Genomic DNA, 18,621 nt, shown 5'->3' with positions numbered 1-18,621 from the left:
CCCACTTCCTTTCAGCTTAGAGGTAAACAACTCCACATTAGGCAGTGCTTGGCGGGACTGCGGGTCCCTAGCTTTGCGCATGCGCCACCATCGTAAATCCTGAGCCAATCCCGTGGCACCTGGTGACGGCAAAAGGCGGACAGCCAATCCTGAAGCGACCCGTGTTCCAAACCCTATATAAGCGGCTGCATTTCCTTGCTCGCTCTCTTGCGCTCAAGCTCTCCCTTCAACTAAAAGGCTCTCCAATAAAGTGTGATCTGAGAAGACTCCTGGTGTGGTGGTCGTTCTTCCTCGCTGGCCGAGAAGGCGTTCGCCGCAAGTGGTGCCGAAACCCGGGACCTGCGCAAGAGGTCGAACAGGAGCCAGAACTCAACACACGGAGAGGAGACGTCGGTAAGTATCCCTAGGTATGCTGTTTTCTACTATGGACTATTGGTTGTTTGCATTGCTGCTTCCTTTGTGGTTTGTCTTTCTGGTGGTTCTCTGTGACTGTCTGCGTTGTGGGGTTGACCACAAAGAGGGGGTCTCAAGGAGACCCCTGTACCCTTTTTTGAAGGAATTTTCAAACCGGTTCTCAGCCCTACATGGGGAAGGGCAGGACCAAGAACGCAGTGATCCTGTGAGTGACTCAGAGGAAGAAATGTTAGAGGAGGAAGGAGAGCAGCTCGATCCAGCTGATAATGAAGACTTAGAAGAGGCTGCGGCTGAGTATGAGGCAGACAGATATGGGGGGCGGCGTCCCCAAACGATAAGAGTACCGCAGCAGCCAGAAAGGAGGAAAGGAGCTGGCCCTCACCCGTCGGCCCCTCCCCCGCCGTACCCGCCGGCGGGGCGGAGTCACTTTATAAAAGGGAGCACCTGGTCGCGGCTGGCGGCCGCCTTTCCAGTTTTTGAAAATCCAATTACTAATGAAAGAAATTTTGAGCCGGTTTCCTACTCCCAGCTTAAGGATTTAGTTGAGGCAGTCCGGACTTATGGAGTGACGGCTAATTATACCATAGCCTTACTCCGAAGGCTGACTGTTAATGCCATGACGCCTACGGACTGGTTCGAGGTGGCCCGCACCTGCCTTAACCACGGGCAATTTCTTGATTTTCGATCTATTGTTCATGACAAGGCTCAAGCTCAATACAGACAAAACGTCCATGATGGGCATCCTGATTGGACTGTAGACATGCTTCTTGGGCAGGGACCCTTTGCCGTGGATCAACTAGGGTACCCCTTTGAAGTGTACCAGCAAGTGAATACCCTTTTTTACAAATCCTGGCGAGCTCTTCCAAACAAGGGGGAGATGGCGGGCAATTTAACAAAAATCACTCAGGCCCCTAATGAACCATTTTCCGACTTTGTTGCTCGCATGCTGGAGACAGCTGAGCGGGTGTTAGGAAATTTGGAGACAGCCATGCCATTTGTGCAACAAATCATTTTTGAACAAAGTACTCAGGAATGTCAGAGGGCAATTACCCCAGTTAGAACTCAACGCCTGGAAGCTTGGATAAAAGCCTGTAGAGAGGTGGGTGGCCCTCTGACCAATGCGGGGCTGGCGGCTGCTGTTTTGTCAGCTGCCAGGGCCGCAAAAGATAATAAGGGAAAAGGATGTTTTCGGTGTGGTCAGTTGGGACATGTTAAACGGCAGTGCCCTCAAAATGGTGGTCCTGCACAAAACACGCCCAGGCCACTAAGGACTCCAGGGGTGTGTCCTCGTTGTAAAAAGGGGAAGCATTGGGCCAACGAATGTAGGTCAGTCAGGGACATTGATGGACATCTTATCCCAAAAATCATTTCAAACACTCATTCGGAACCAGAGCCAAAAAACGGGAAAAGGGGCCCCCGTCCCCAAGGCCCGAAAATTTATGGGGCATTTCAGAGTCCGGTTCCCGAACAACCCCCACAACAACCCTCCAACCAAAGAGAGCAACCTCAGGCTCCGCAGGGTTGGACCTCTGTGCCACCTCCGGACTGGTATTAACCCAACAGATGGGAGTTCAGATTGTGGAGACGGACATGACAGGACCCCTGGATAAGGACACTGTAGGAATAGTTCTAGGACGCTCCTCCTCTACTATGAGGGGGCTAATAATTTACCCAGGGGTAATTGACCCGGACTATACGGGGACCATTAAGGTCCTCTGTCATGTCCCCCGCGGGGTAGTGTCTATTTCCCCCGGAGACAGAATTGCACAACTTCTGGTTTTGCCTTCCTTGCACGGCAACTTCCCAGCTAAGGAGATAAAGAGAGGTGATGGAGGGTTAGGCTCCACTGGAGTCGACCTTACATGTCTGTCCTTAGCTTTGGACCAAAGGCCCATGTTAACTCTTCAAGTGGAAGGAAAAAGATTTGAGGGACTGGTGGATACAGGGGCAGATAGAAGCATCATCCGAAGAGGGGAGTGGCCAAAGCGATGGCCAACTCAAAAATCCTCCCAAACCTTGCAAGGGCTGGGCTATGCTGAGGCCCCACAGTTAAGTGCAAAAGAATTGACTTGGAGAACAGACGAAGGCCAGATCGGGAGGATGCAACCCTTTGTGGATGACGTCCCCGTTAACCTTTGGGGAAGAGATATACAGCAACAGCTAAAGTTAACTTTGACTAATGATTATTCAGAGGCCAGTCAGAACATGATGAAACAACAAGGATTTGTTCCAGCCCTGGGGCTTGGGCGATGTCTCCAAGGATGCAAGGAGCCAATAGAGCCACTTCCTAAGCAGGATAGAAAGGGTTTGGGTTTTTCTTAGGGGCCCCTGAAAACAAAGCTTCCACTAAAGGTGCGGTGCCCATACCTTGGTTATCCCAAAAAGCGGTGTGGGTTCCTCAGTGGCCCCTCTCTCAAGAAAAGTTGGAAGCAGCACAAACCCTTGTTCAGGAACAGCTACAGTTGGGGCATGTTGAACCTTCCGTGTCATCCTGGAACACCCCAATTTTTGTAATAAAAAAGGCCTCTGGAAAATGGAGACTGCTACATGACCTTCGAGCAGTAAATGCTCAGATGCAGATCATGGGACTGGTGCAAAGGGGGCTCCCCCTGCTTTCGGCATTACCTAAAGAATGGCCTATTTTAGCCTTAGATATTAAGGATTGTTTTTTCTCCATACCGCTCCATAAAAAGGACAGGGAGCGCTTTGCTTTTACTTTACCTTCAGTTAATCATGAAACTCCGGATGCTCGCTACCAGTGGAAGGTTCTCCCTCAGGGGATGGCTAATAGCCCAACAATTTGTCAATTGTTTGTAGGAGCTGTGTTGGCCCCTGTTAGAAAAAACTCTCCAAAGGTACGGATTATCCATTATATGGATGATATCTTGTTGGCTGCTCCTTCAAAAGAGACTCTTCATAAAGTGTTTGGGCAGATAACAAAGACCTTAGCTGAGAAGGGATTGATAATTGCCCCTGAAAAGGTTCAACAGACTAGTGTTGTTCAATTTCTGGGAACCATTGTTTCTCCCAATGAGATTAAGCCGCAAAAGCTCTTTATTCGAACTGATCACCTTAAAACACTTAATGATTTTCAGCAATTGGCAGGAGACATTAATTGGATAAGGGGATTTCTTAATCTCCCTCGGTCAGAGATGTTACCTTTGTTTGCCATTTTGGAGGATGACCCTGAAGTCACCTCCTCTAGGTCCCTGACACCTTTAGCACTAAATTCCCTACAAAAGGTTGAGGCAGCTTTGTCTAGGGCTCAACTTTCACGGGTTGATTTAAAATTACCTATCGATTTATGTATATTAAAAACAAAAAATTATCCCACGGGGGTTCTTTGGCAAAATGGCCCCTTGTGGTGGCTTCATGGCAACTCGGTGGGAGCAAAGACAGTCCAATATTTTCCTGAATTAGTGGCTAAACAAGCACTTTTGGGCATAAAGTATTGTTTGATGCACTTTGCAAAGATCCCAGATAAATTAATCATTCCATATACCCGTGAGCAAGTTGAGATTTTGGCCGCTACAGTGGATATGTGGGCGATTCTTGTTTGCTCATTCCCCAATATTATTGATAATCATTATCCTAAACATCCTTTGCTTGCCATAGTTAAAAAAGATTTAATATATTTTCCTGTTGTTACTTCAAAGAAACCCTTGGCTGATGCTTTAACCATTTTTACGGATGGATCAAAATCTGGACAAGGTGCCTTCCTTGTTCAAGGACGCCGACAGCCAGTGGTCTTTAATTTTCGGCCAAACGTCCCACAGGCTGTTGAATGTTTAATTGTGCTTGAAGTTTTTAAAAGATTTAGTCAACCTATTAACTTGTTTTCTGATTCACTATATGTAGTAAATGCTGTTGCTTCCCTTGAAGTTGCTGCTTCAATTAAACAGGCTAGTACAATTTCTAATGTTTTGCTACAGATTCAATCCCTTATTTTAGGCAGAAAACACCCTTTTTATATTGGACATATTCGTGCTCACTCTATGTTGCCGGGCCCAATGGCAAAGTGTAATGACTTAGTGGATCAAGCAACTCGGGCTGTGGCTCTGGTCGCTGCTGATCCTGTAAAATTGGCAGAGGATTTTCATAGGTTGTATCATGTGCCTGCAAATACCCTTAGGAAAAGATATAATTTGCCCAGACATGTAGCTAGGAAAATTGTTAAAGCCTGTAAATCTTGTGTTACCTTTCTTCATCCTCCCCATGTGGGGGTAAACCCCAGGGGGTTGAGACCAAACGCCTTGTGGCAAATGGATGTTACTCATTTAACAGAATTTGGTAAATTGAAATATTTACATGTGTCTGTCGATACCTTTTCCGGTGTCATTCATGCCACACCTTTGGCAGGAGAAAAGGTGTCTCACGTTAAAATACACTGCTTGGAAGCTTGGGCAGCTTGGGGAAAGCCCCTTAGACTTAAGACAGATAATGGCCCTGCTTATACTTCCCAGGGTTTTCGTGCCTTTTGTGCACAACTGCAAGTTGCCCACACTACCGGGTTGCCTTATAATCCTCAAGGACAAGGTATAGTGGAAAGAGCCAATAGAAGCATAAAAGAAATGCTTCAAAAACAAAAAGGGGGAATTGCTGAGTCAGCGTCCCCCAGGGAAAGACTTTCCCTTGCGCTCTTTACCCTCAATTTTTTAATTTTAAATGAGAAAGACCAGTCTGCAGCAGACCGGCATGTGACAAGAGACTCTACAGACAATAAAGACATGGTTATGTGGAAGGATGTCATTGATAACAAATGGTATGGACCGGATCCGGCTATTACGAGATCCAGGGGAGCTGTTTGTGTTTTTCCACAGGATCAAGAAACACCACATTGGGTACCAACTCGGCTAACAAGATTGGTCAAGGAAACTCAGGACGAAAAACAGGATGATCAAGAAGGCGTTGAGCGTGATAATATTACTGATGGTCAAGACCTATCACAGTCAAGGAGAGCTACGATGGGGGATCCTATCGGTGTTCCCGAGGCCGATGCCAGTTAGGCACGATGCCCGCCTTTTTCCAAGGTTATTTAGTACTAACAAAACCATGGATCTCCCGTACCTCACACTGGATGTGGAAGAAGCGCCCATCAGAGAAAATCGATCCATTTCCCTAAACGGGAGCTTGTGCTTCCAATTGGTTAAAAATGCATCTGCCCTTTCTCCAGGCATCCTGCTCTTATCTCAAACAGCAGTTATCTTTTAGGTAATTGGACTGGCGAGTTTGATGAGATGCTGGAGAAGCTGCGGATTACCATTGTGACTGTCAATTCCACGCGAATGGATCCCGGATTTGTGGAGGGGCTCCAGTCCTGGATTTCCTCTGCTGTTTCCTGGTTCAAGGAATGGGTGGGGGTGGGGTTTATTTTTAGCTTGCTGCTTGGGCGGATGCGTGGTCTGCCTATGGTTGGTCTGTCGCCTTCGAGCCCAAACCAGTAGGGACAAAGTTGTTATCTCACAAGCATTAGCCGCCTTGGAGAGTGGATCCTCACCCCAAATTTGGCTGTCGGCCCTGAGAGGTCATTAAGCCTTATCATTTCGCATAGCCCTAGCACCCCGAGGGATCTGGGGATCCCATTGCACCGGGACGGGTATGTGACTGATAACTTGGAACAGGGTGCAAGGCAAGTGCACTGCACTTGAGAAGAATTTTCCTCTCAAGAAGAGCACGTTGGGCTGCAAGTGGGTTGATGCCCAAGATCCCACCTCTGCAAAAAAGGCATCGGACGGGCCTGGTCGTCACTGGGGAAGGCGCCCCCCAGGCGAAGGCCAGTGCAAGGTCCTCTCTTTGAGACAGAGGCCCGACCTCTACTCTTACCTGCTACCAAAACAAAAAGGGGGAACTGCAGGGAGCCGGGACAAACGCCATTACAAGATGGCGCCCACTTCCTTTCAGCTTAGAGGTAAACAACTCCACATTAGGCAGTGCTTGGCGGGACTGCGGGTCCCTAGCTTTGCGCATGCGCCACCATCGTAAATCCTGAGCCAATCCCGTGGCACCTGGTGACGGCAAAAGGCGGACAGCCAATCCTGAAGCGACCCGTGTTCCAAACCCTATATAAGCGGCTGCATTTCCTTGCTCGCTCTCTTGCGCTCAAGCTCTCCCTTCAACTAAAAGGCTCTCCAATAAAGGGTGATCTGAGAAGACTCCTGGTGTGGTGGTCGTTCTTCCTCGCTGGCCGAGAAGGCGTTCGCCGCAGTCCTGGGCTTTTTTTTGTTGGAAGACTTTTGATAGCTTCCTGTATCTCATTATAGGATATTGGCTTATTTAATTGGTTAACTTCTTCTTTGCTCAGTTTGGGTAACTTGTATTTCTCTAAAAATGCATCCATTTCCGCCAGATTTTCTTCCTTTAGAGAGTATAGCTTTTGAAAGTAGTCTGTTAGAATTGTTTGGATATCTTGGGTACGTGTTGTGATGTTTCCCGTGGCATCCCTAATCCTATTAATATGGGTTTCCTCTCTTCTTTTTTTAATTAATCTTGCCAACGGGCCATCAATTTTGTTTATTTTTTCAAAGAACCAGCTTTTTGTTTGGTTTATTTTGGTTATGGTTTTCTGATTTTCTAATTGGTTAATCTCTGCTCTCAATTTGGTTATCTGGCTTCGTCTAGTAGCTTTAGGTCCCATTTTTTCTTGTTTTTCTAGCTGTTTTAGTTGCAACATGAGATTATTTACTTGGTCTGTCTCCATTCTCTTGATGTGGGCACTGAGGGCAATAAATTTGCCCCTCAGGACTGCTTTTGCTGTGTCCCACAAGTTTCTTTGTGAGGTGTTTTCATTTTCATTGAGTTGTAGGAAATGCTTTATTTCTTCTCTGATCTCTTCTGTTACCCAGGCCTTGTTAAGGAGTGTGCTGTTCAATTTCCATGTATTAGAGAAATTTCTGCGGTATGCTTTGTTATTGAGAGCTAGCTTGATTCCACTGTGGTCAGATAGGATACAGGGGATTATGTCGATCCCTTTGTATTTGCTTAAGTTCCTTGCATGAACTATGATATGGTCTATTTTGGAGAAAGTTCCATGAGCTGCTGAGAAGAATGTGTACTGTGTTGTTTTAGGGTGAAATACTCGGTAGATGTCAGTTAATTCCGCTTGAAGTATGGCCTCACTTAATTCGGTAGCTTCTTTGCCAATCCTCTGGTTGGTAGACCTGTCCTTTGGTGAGAGTGGCGTGTTAAAGTCTCCTAGTATTATCGTATTGGGATCTATTTTATTCTGTAAGTTTGAGAGCATTTGTTTAACATATCTGGGTGCACCGATATTTGGGGCATATAAGTTGATGATGGTTATATCCTCCTCTTGGATTGTTCCCTTTATTAATATGTAGTGTCCGTCCTTGTCTTTCTGTACTGATTTTAATGAAAAGTTTATTTTGTCAGATATCAGGATAGCTACACCTGCTTTCTTATTGGGGGAATTTGATTGGTAGATCCTTTTCCACCCCTTCACTCTGAGTTTGTTTGTATGTTTGGCTGAGAGGTGGGTCTCCTGAAGGCAACAGATGGATGGGTCTTGTTTTCTGATCCAGTCCTCAGTTCGTTTTCTTTTAATTGGCGAATTCAGCCCATTTATATTAAGAGAAAGTATAGAGAGATGCATTGTTGTCCCTGCCATTCCGTTTTCCTAAGTTTTTCTTCTTTCCTTTCCTCCTGTGCTTGCTCAGTTAGACTTTGAGTAATGCCTGTTTGGGGCAGGTCCCAGTTCCTGGTTGCTTTCTTCAGGTTGTGTCCCCCCTCTTAGAATTCTTTGTAATGCTGGCTTAATGTTTATGTATTCATTTAGTTTTTCTTTGCTATTAAAAGTTTTCAGTTCTCCATCGAATGTGAATGCTAGCTTTGCCGGGTATATCAGTCTGGGTTGGCAGTTATTGGCTCTCAGGGCTCGTATGGTGCTTTCCCAGGCTTTTCTTGCATTCATTGTTTGTGTGGAGAGATCTGCAGTGATTCTAATTTTTTTCCCGTTGTAGTATAGCTCCTTCTTCATTTTTGCTGCATGCAGGATTGTTTCCTTATTATTCAGATCCATCATTTTTACTATGATGTGCCTAGAAGTGTTTCTCCTGGGATCTTGCTTGTTGGGTGTTCGATAAGCTTTTGTGATGTAGTTAAGATGGTCGTTTTTGAGGTGGGGAAAATTTTCATTGACTATCTTGTTAAATAGGTGTTGCATTCCCTTGCTCTGGAATTCCTCACCTTCGTCCACTCCGATTATGCGAAGGTTAAATTTTTTAGCATTATCTGCTTGCTCTTGAATTTCCCTTTGGTTTAATTTGAGTGATTTTTCCATATCTGTCACTTTTTGGTCCAGTTGGTGTATTCTGTCTTCTGTATCTGACACTCTACCTTCCATTTCATTCACTCTGTTGACCGTGGCTTCTATTGTGGTTTGCATGGTGGAAATGGATCCCTTTATGGATTCAATGTTGGTTCTCAGAGTACTGATCTCACCTCTCAATGAGGTGAGATCAGTATGCATTACCTCTAATTTGGCGTTTATCTCACTTCTTACTGAGGTTTGTGCAGCTTCTATTTTTGCATCCAATTTTTGTTTGATATCCTGTATATCTTTTGATAGTTCATCCTTGTGCTCTTTCAATTTCTGATCCATTTCTCGCTTTATTTCTTGAGTCATTGCCTCCAGCAACCCTTGGATGTAGTTTTTGTCTTCCATTCCTGCTTTGCTCCCACTGGGGCTCTCCCCTGCGTGGCTGCTGGCTTTTGAGGTGAGCTTGCTGTCCTGGGTAGTGGTAAACCTTGTGATTTTTCTCTGTGATTTTCGCATGGGGGTTCAGGAGACTGCTCTTCAATCTTGTTTTGGTGTGTCTGTCTTTGCTTGGTTGCTGATTCTGTATTGGTAGAGAGAGTCTGTGCCTGATCTGGATTCTGTTGGGAGCCTATTTCCAGCTGCTATTCTGACTTACTTAGGATTCTCAGCTCTCTGCTGTAGCAATTCCCGCCTTTGGAAGGGTTGAGCAGCCTAGACTGCTTGTGTTTGCTCCTGCGGGTGCTCTTGGGAAGATCAGATGCTCTGGATGCACTCTCCCAAATACTGGAGTCTGCTATGGGCTCCTGATGTGTTTTTGTTTGTTTGTTTGGGGCTGGTTGTGGGCTTGAACTCTAGGTTTGGGTGCTGTCCCTCAGCTCTTCAGCTCAGGGCTGGCACCCTACCATTTGAGCCACAGCCCCACTTCTGACCCTTTTTGCTTTGTTCAGGCGCCGGTCCCCGGGCCTGGTTCCGGCCCCAGCCTGGAGCGCGCTCGTTAGGCCTGTGCTAATGTGTATACCACCTAGGTTATGCAGCCTGGAGGACACAGTTCAAATTTCTTCTACTGTTGGTAGTCTTGACCCAGGGGCGCTGTTCCTGGCTTGGGCATTTAAGCTCCCTTCCAGGGGCACTCTTTCTCTGGCCTGGCCAGCAGAGTGTGCTCCACCGGCTGGTGGAGCTCTCGAACAGTTCCCAGTTTTAGTGGGTCCTGTGGTCCGGGTGTTGGGGTAGGGAGTCTAGGTCAGGGTCTGGGGATTCCCTCCAGCTCTGGTCTCCCTTGATGGATTCACTGTCCCCTGTTGGGTACTCACCCTGAAGGTCGTCAGTTGTTGTTGCAGTCCTAGTTCAGTTGGGGTGGTTGCGGGCTGGGTTGGGCGGCCCCCCGCCGGGTAGTTGCGATTGCGATTGGGCGGGTGTTCTGCCGACAGGTCCCTTTGTCGCGCTGCTGGTGCCGGGCGGCTTTGGCGGGATGGAGCCTCTCCGCTCCGGTGGAGAGTGAGGGGTGGGGGTGGGATCCTCGTGGAGACTCCCGGCTGGTAGGTTTCTCTGTTCCTGGCGATCCGCTGTTCTGCAATCCGGTACCTGGTGATCTGTAAGCAGCCCCCTGTGTCTCTGTGGCTCCGGCAGCCCCCGCCGGGCCGGCTGGCCGGCGGCTTGGCGCACTGCCGCGCGGCCAGTAAAGGTTGGGGGAGGGGTCTTCGCTCTTCTCTGTTCTGAAATTCTTCTTTTCCTCTCTTTCTTTTTTTGTTATTTTCCACCTCTGGTTTTTCTCTGAGTGTTCGTCTTTTTGTTGTTGTCGGTCTCTTGGGGAGATTAAACGTTGGAACTCGAACTCTCTTTTTGGTTGGAGAGAGCTGTGGCGTTTCCCTACTGCCCTGTCGCCATCTTGGTCCCCCCTCTTCTGTTGGCTTCTAATTTTCTCCTTTTTGTTAAGCCAGATATCTTGATTACAGTGTTGATTATGCATTCTAAAATACCAGATTTTCTAATTTTCAAGTTAAAGAATCCTTAAAAAGCCATTAAAAACAATGTGTAAATTCTTCAAAAGATTTTGGTAATGTCCAAACCTTATAACCTTTTGAATTTTAAACTTAAACTCACCCAATTGTTATAGCATGCTGACAATTTATATCATGAACATGTTCACAAACACATACAAAACACACTCACACAGATCTTTAAGCATGCAAAAATAAAAATCAGTTGTTTGTAGACATTCTAAAGTTTTCAAACAAAAAATTAAGACAATATTTCTTTTAAACTAAGTAACTTTGTTGAGTTTCGTTTTCCCAGGGCTTGCTTGTTTAGCAAGGAATTTTACCAATTGGTATTTTGAATCTCTTCTGTTGGAGGAAGGCTGGGGGTGACGGGGGTCACCTGAAACTAAACTGGCCTGATTTTTTTAATCAATTTTAGATAAAATCACTTTACATTTTTGGGACTAGCTGAAAAGTCAAAACCAGCCACATAGCCTTCTCTGTGACTCAGGCCAGCTGGAGGCTGGAGCTTTTATTTCCCCAGAGATGTTCAAATAAATAAGAAAAACGCAAAACCAAAAACATACATTTAAAACTAATACCAATTCTAAAACAGAACTAGACAAGACAACAATCAAAGGCTGCCTTTGTCTCTACCAGAACTCTGTGCCATTCTCACTCAGCAAACTGTATTCAGAGTGTTCTGAGTGAGCCTGCCACTCTCACCCAGAACTTCTCTATCTCAGGAAACATAAAACAGAGAACAGTCAAATCTCAGTGAATGGGGTGACATCTCACCAACATTTGTTTACCCAGGGTCCTTCCAAGGTGGAAGGGAAGTCCCAATCATTTTGTAGCAAGGGAAATAAATCCCCTCTGACTGGTAGATTCTCCCCCATACTCACACCTCCCTGGGCCAAGGCCTAAGGCTAAGATAAACACCTAATGACAAACAGAACACTCAACACAAAGACACAACTTACAAAGGCACGCTGCAGCATTGTAAATTACCAACCAGAAAGTGCCAGACTATAGATGGAGAGTTTCCCCTAAAACAGAAAACTTCCCAATACAGATGGAAAACTTCCCAAAAAAATGTCTGCATGAAAGTGTGAGACTACAAACGCAACATTTCCCAAAAAAAAAATGTCTGTACTAAACAGCAATCTAACCAGAGCTGTCTGGGGACGTCTCCTCACAGACCCCGTTGGCAATCTTATAGCGCGTCCACCAAGACTCCTTGCCACCCAGAATACAGACTCCGTGGGAAAACAGAATTACAGATACAGAACCTACAGGCAACCAACTATACAGAACAGCAATGCCTTGACTTAACAGATGGGTTTTTTGGGACTCTGTGGTGGGGCGTCTGGAAGGTCTCATGAGGGGGATTCCAGATGAGCCCCCAAAAATGTTGCATGGACTTGGGAACCCCGAAAGACCACCAGAGACCACGACCAATGCGAACAGCAAAAGAGTCCTTTATTTGCAAGCTCAAGCTTGTTCCTCCATGCACCCGGTAACCTGTGACAGTAAGAGACCTGAGCACAAAATCACCACAACTTTTATAGTATTGAACAAACAAGTTTAGGGAATTTCCACACAAGCAGTTACATGATTGGTTTGAGGCCACCCTAAGTACACTGCCCTTTTTATGAACTATTGGTATGTTCTGTTCCTGGAACACTTGGGTAACTGTTCTGCTTTCTTAAGGGTGGGCAGAGTTGTTGGCAACCTGTGTTTTTTCTCTCTCTCTTGGGGTTAATCTGAGGGCAGCCTCCACAAGATGGTGGCATTAATCTCAAATTGGAGTTACTTTAGCTCTTTAGCATGAATAAACTACAGCATACCACATACAAAGCTTTGGTAAAACACAGGTCTGTCTTACAATGTTGGACCAATAAGAGTGTATGTCTAGTGATGTTGCAGTTGTGTCTTAAGGTGTGTGGAGTTTTCCATCCTTATGATCTTATAATGATGAAATTGACTAACTACACAATTACCTGGGCAGATCCCTGCTGAGACCTATATATATTAAATCACAGCTTAACAAAGAACAATATTTACAATGAAATATGTTGACCAAAATTATTTTTACCTGATTCAGTGTGTTTTTTAAACTCTATATCACATGTACAACTTCCTCATTCCCTTCTGTCTCATTATGTTGTCTTTCTTTGTTTTGGTTTTGTTTTCAGAACCATGGTGTAACAGGGTATTTCTTATTTTCTTGTCTTCTAGTCTTCAGAAAGTCTGCAGTTAAATAGGCTTAAGTTCCTTTTGTTAGAAAATTAAAAGCAATTGGGTGGGGTCTTCATCATAATTTTGTCATGATCTCAAATATGTTTTCATATCTAACATTTTACTTGTATAATCTCACTTCAATCTTTTCCAAAGGTCACTTTAGTGGAAGGAGGAAATTCAAAGTGGATTCTGGTAGATAATTTCTGGTACATATTAAGGTAAGCAACTCCAAAATTATTCATTAGAAAGATGAGTTGAAAGTCATCTTTTTACACACTGATACTCTTTCCTCAACGAAACCAGAGGATTTTAAATAGCTAATATTTTTTAAGTTAATGGGCAGTAATGTGCACGAATTTTCTAGAAATAAAATGATCACTCATGAAACCTTACTGATACTTCAAAGAATACTTTCAATAAGAAGAATCACCTTCAGACGTTTTCACGCAATGTGTATCTTCCTGGTAACAGAACACCAAACTAGATTAAGACATCTAATAGATATCTAATTTTTGTTGCCTTTTTGCAATACTTCTTTCTTCTCATATTGATTAGTATGAAGTCTATGACCATTATAAAATCATATTTGTAATAAAAGTTACTAGATGGGACCTTCATGGATGAGATGGTGTGGGGTTTCTGGTGTAGTCCTGTCTCGTTCAAAGGAGGAGTTGGTATTGGCCAACCTCTGTGGTGGAGCAGAGCGGGGCTTTGAGGGTGAAAGCCAGTCTGTGTAGGGCTTTGAGACAGCAGGGAAGGGACAGGAATGGCTAAACTTGTTAGGGACATGGTCTCTTGTGGAGTAGGCAAGATTTAAGATGGAGGCTGGCAGGGAGACAGGTTTTCAGTTGAAGAAGGCGGGTTCACTGGGGAGGAGTCTGTTTGGGGCAGAACTTTTGGAAGGAAGAACAAGGCTACAAAGGAGGAGCTTACTTAGAGGAGCGGTGCTGGTAGAGCACTGTGAGCCCTTGTGGGATATGTAGGGTGAGGTTTCCCATAAGGCAGGGCAGGGAATGGAGGCAAGAGGCAGACAGAAGGTGGGGATTCTGGTGCAGGAATGTGCAGCTATGAGGGAGAGGCCTTTCAGGTTCTAGATTTGAGAGGGCAGGGTGGTACTAGGAAGACATGGGCTAGTAAGGGGCAGGGTTTCTGGTGGAGAATGGCAGGCCTTTGGGAAGTGTGTTAGGGTGGAGGTGGAGTTTCCTACAGAGCAAGATGTAGTCACAATGTATGTAGGAGTTTTTCAGGACCAGAGCTTTGTGAGAGCAGTGATAGTATCCAGTGCTCTAGAATAGTTAGGATGGGGTTTCTGGTGTAGCCAGTCACAACTCGAAAAGAGAAGTTTGGGTGGGGATCTCAGTGTTGCAAGTCAGGACATGGACTTTGGACAGGGTTTCCAGTAGGGCAAAGCAACCTTCAAAAGGGACTATGGAGGGAGTGTTTTACAGTTGAGCCTGGTGAGACTTCCAGAGGGAGGGCAACTGGTGCAAGTGTTTTCCAGTGGAGCAATGTGGGTGTTGAGAGATGGAGTAGTGTGGGTTTTCTGGTGGAGTTTTTCTGGACCAGGGCAGGGCTTGGAGCCATGGGGCTAGTTGAAGGAGGAGCTTTGAGAAGGAGTGGAAAGGCTACAATGGTGTAGGATAATTATGGGCAGGGTATCAGGTGGAGTATCGTGTAGATCTTAGGGAAGAGCCAATAGGGGTTGGGTTTATCTGGGGAGCAAGGCAGGGCATTGAGAAGGTAGATGTGGGAGGTGAAGAGTCTTGTGGAGGAACAGGGCTGGCTCTCCAGGCAGGAGATGGGCTGTATGAGAAGCTTCTGGCCAAGCAAGGTGGGGCTTCAAGGGAAGTTATAGGGAGGTGAAGGTTTTTTGATATAGCACGATGGGCTTTGTGGGAAGAGGTAGGTTCAGGGCTGTGTTTTAGAATTTAGGCCACTTAGAAGTAGGCTAGTTATGGGCAGAGATTCTGATAAAATCAGGAGGAGCTCCAGGGAGAAGGCTGGTTGGGGGTGGGGAAGAAAGGGAAGGGAGGATCTTGGAGGTAATAGAATATGGGAGCAATGGGACTGAGAGGGACTAGAGTAGTTAGGAGCAGGGTATCTGGTGGATGAGATGGGGCTTCGAGCGAGGAGCCCCATGTAGGCCGGGTTCTTGGTGTAGTATGTTGGGACATGAAAGGAGATATAGATGTGGCCTGGTATCTGGTGGTGCAGAACAGGGATTCCAGGAAGGGGTGGAGTGGAAGAGGGATTTTACTATAGCAGAGAAGGCGTTTCAGTAAAGCGTCTTGTTGCAGTTAAGCCTTTGAAAGTTTATAGCAGGTCTACCAGGGGTAGGTTAGTTTAGATTAGGCTATTTAAGGAGGAAGCTGCCTGGAAGTGGGTTTCCAGTGGATCCAGTCAAGTTTTATGGGATGGGGGGGATAGGAAAGGGGCAAGACAGTGCAGAGTGAGGCTACAAAAAATGAACAGTTACCACGAATAAATACCATATAAGAACACCATTTTCTGTCAGTGTAGACTTATATTACTTTTATGTATGCAAGAGATGCTGGAGAAAGTAAACAAGTAATAATCCGTCCTAGTGAAATTTTTCTTTATTCTAGTTGATTGAAAATAAAACTACAGGACGCATCAGGCTCAGAGGCACACAGGAGACTAAGACACATGAAGGACTAGAATTCATTCCCCAGCACCAACATTAAGGACCACAAATAAAAGTTTAAAATGTCTCACTTGGTCATAATGGACAATATTGTCTTAAAATTGTGAATGAACAGAACTTTTACTCTGACCATTTTAGAAATCCTAAAACTAAGTAAATAGTAATGTTTTTAACTTTATACAATATTGGAACATGTACTAAAAATAATTAGGAAAATATAAAACTGTACGCAGAATTTCGTTTTCCAGTATCAATTCAAATCTAAAAGAATTTAAAACCAGAAAATTGCCATATAGTGAGGTTGCAGCATGGTTTCTTTTCCATCATCAAAATGGTGACTTAAGCAATGTGTCTTTATCATTGGATGCATCGATGTTAAAACATATCTAAGAATATGAAGCACTACTGAAGAAACTCAGAAGGATCTATGAAATGATGTTGGAATAAAATTAATGACTAATTACAGCAGGAATTGATCTTCACTAGGGCCATAAATACTTTCCAGAAGAAAAGGCTACATTGAAAAATAAACAGTGAAAAGGAAGCAGGTAGGCAGACCTTGAAGTAAACATTATCCAATGAACAACATCTAATGAGGCATGATTGCAATCTTCTTTTACATAAGTTAGAGTTACTGACCTATGTTCTTCCCTAATGCCAAATAACAAAGTCATGAAAATGCAGTAATCATTTTCAGGACATTGGAATTCAATGAATGTATTGCTAGAATGTAAAGATAGATGTCTGATCTAAGGCGTGAAGAAAATATCCCCAATCTCTGGCCCTCCGCTGTGAGAAGTGTACAAGACAAAGCACAAGGAGAATGGACAGAAGTACAGTAGTGCGTACCAGTAGTTCCCAAGATGCATTGATAGATGTAACAGGGGAGAATATCAACAAGATCACCATAGGACTTAGCATGGAGAGTAGAAAGAAGAACAGTGAAAATGCAAGGAGAATTGCAAAAGATTCCCTTGCATATTTGGCAGAAGAGTGCATGGCATTGAGGTCTAAACTACGTGGAGGTATTATAGAAAACTACCTGTGCTCATATGGTGCCACGAGAAGTGAAGAACTTATGATTTACAAGACATTGAATAATCATAAATGTCTTGCTTCAGTAGTGCAGAGTTAAACCTTGATAAATTCTGTTTTGAAACACCTAACAAAGTATAAAACCAAGACAAGAAGATTCAAATTATATATACGTGATTTGACTGTTTGCAACAATAGAGTTCAAAAAAATCAAATCACATAATGTGGATGTAAAAGGATAACATTACTAAGGTAATCTTTATACAATACACATTTTATGTGAATAGTCCTGATTATAAATGATTTGTTTTCCTTACAGATTTTGGATGCACAATACCAACAAAAAACAAAAACAAAACAAAATAAAAAACACTTGGCAACCTGATGCTTGTGCCTCATCCCTATTCCTATATAGTCACGAGACTGAGATTGGAAGATCATGGTTCACAGATGACTGGGGTAGCAATCCATGAGACATTTATGTTCAATTATTCATAGACAGAGTGAAACCTTGGTTCAAATAGTACAGACTGAGTCATTCATGAGTGAAAAAACCAAGCAAGAGTTTGAGGCTCTGAGTCAAGTTTCATTACTGTGTGTGTGTGCACGCATGTGCGTGTGCGTGCGCGTGCGCGCGCACACACACACACACAGAAATGGAATGAGAGAAGAGGGAGAGATAAAAGGGAATATTAAGAGTTTAAGGACTATAATAAGTATATATTAATAAAAATGAGGGAAACCATGGAACCTATGTTTCTTTGAGTCTGGCTTCCTTCACGTAATGTGATTGTTTTCCAAGTCTTTCCATTTTCTTATGAAAGGGGCTTTGTGATTCTTTCTGATAGAAGCATAAAATTCCATTGTGTATATATACCACATTGTCTTGATCCATTCATCTATTGAGGGGCATCTTGATTGGTTCCAATAATGCTGCCAGAAACAAAGTTGTAGATTTAGTGTGTTTAACTTGAGATCATTTTGACAAATGCCCAAGAGTGGGATTGCTGGTTCCAGAGCTATGTACATTTGACCTTACAAAATAATGTTAATTGAAATGAACTCCAAGACATGGAAAAAAGTTTGTTTTTTTTTTTCAGATGTCAACCTTGATGTCGGTAGAGTGTCTAGATCGTATTTTATTTGATTTGTCTTTTGTCATTGTTTATCCCTTGCAATCTCTGTCTTGATTCTGGTACCTTCCACCTTGTATATAGATTTATCTGATTTGTATAAGTAAAGGGAAAAATATAGTGATGAAAGAAGTACAAAGAGTGACGCATTGCAACAATGATATTCACAAGACACTATATCAGAAATGAAATTTACAACTTTGGCGTGGGGAGGAGGTGTACGGGGTGGGAAGGGATAGAAGAACAACACGGTGTGGGTAACAATATTCAATAAGGAATGTACCTTACTCGTGTAAGTGTAACCCCTCTGTATAGTATTTTTGAAATAAATTTAAAAATTGAACCTATCCTAGAAAATATATAGTTTTCAAAATAATACATCTGTCACAGTACTTGTGAGGGGTTCTAGAGTCAAGCTGTTAGACTTGGAAAAGGATAGATTGGGAAGCCATCTCAAACAGCAATCAAAAGTCTGAGAGCTGTGCTCTGGAAAGGTCGGTCAAGGGAAGACAGGGGTATGAGTCATTACCTCAAGAGTATTTAAGTTAGAGCTGTTGGACACTAAAAGATTGAGACTTTGGAGACAAGATGGATGTCTGTGCTATGGTTGTAATGACTATTGCTCCTTTGCTCCCTAAAAATAAAGGCATTTAATTATCACCATGTATCCAAACAATACCTCATGTTAATAGTTGTAACCACAAGCTAGATTGATGTCTTAGTTTGGCAACATACCTGTAGCTACTAACCCCCCCCCCCCCACTGTAGTGGAATGAATATAAAACATGTTTAGGAGGATATGGGGATCCAGAAGCTGGCAATGAGAATTTGGATCCTCTGATGTCATCTTTCCTATCACTTCCTGTGAATTCTCAGTTCTTT

The 18,621-nt window shown here is 44.0% G+C and overlaps 1 pseudogene; it reads left to right on the top strand.

Annotated features, from left to right (window-relative positions):
* Window positions 1–14,789: 14,789 nt before the first annotated feature.
* LOC122097732 overlaps window positions 14,790–18,621 on the top strand; it is an 82,781-nt pseudogene continuing 78,949 nt past the window's right edge.

The sequence above is a fragment of the Dipodomys spectabilis genome, unplaced genomic scaffold (assembly GCF_019054845.1).
Source record: "Dipodomys spectabilis isolate Male_0828 unplaced genomic scaffold, ASM1905484v1 ptg000429l, whole genome shotgun sequence".
NCBI lineage: Eukaryota > Metazoa > Chordata > Mammalia > Rodentia > Heteromyidae > Dipodomys > Dipodomys spectabilis.
This window is presented reverse-complemented; position numbering and strand designations above follow the sequence as displayed.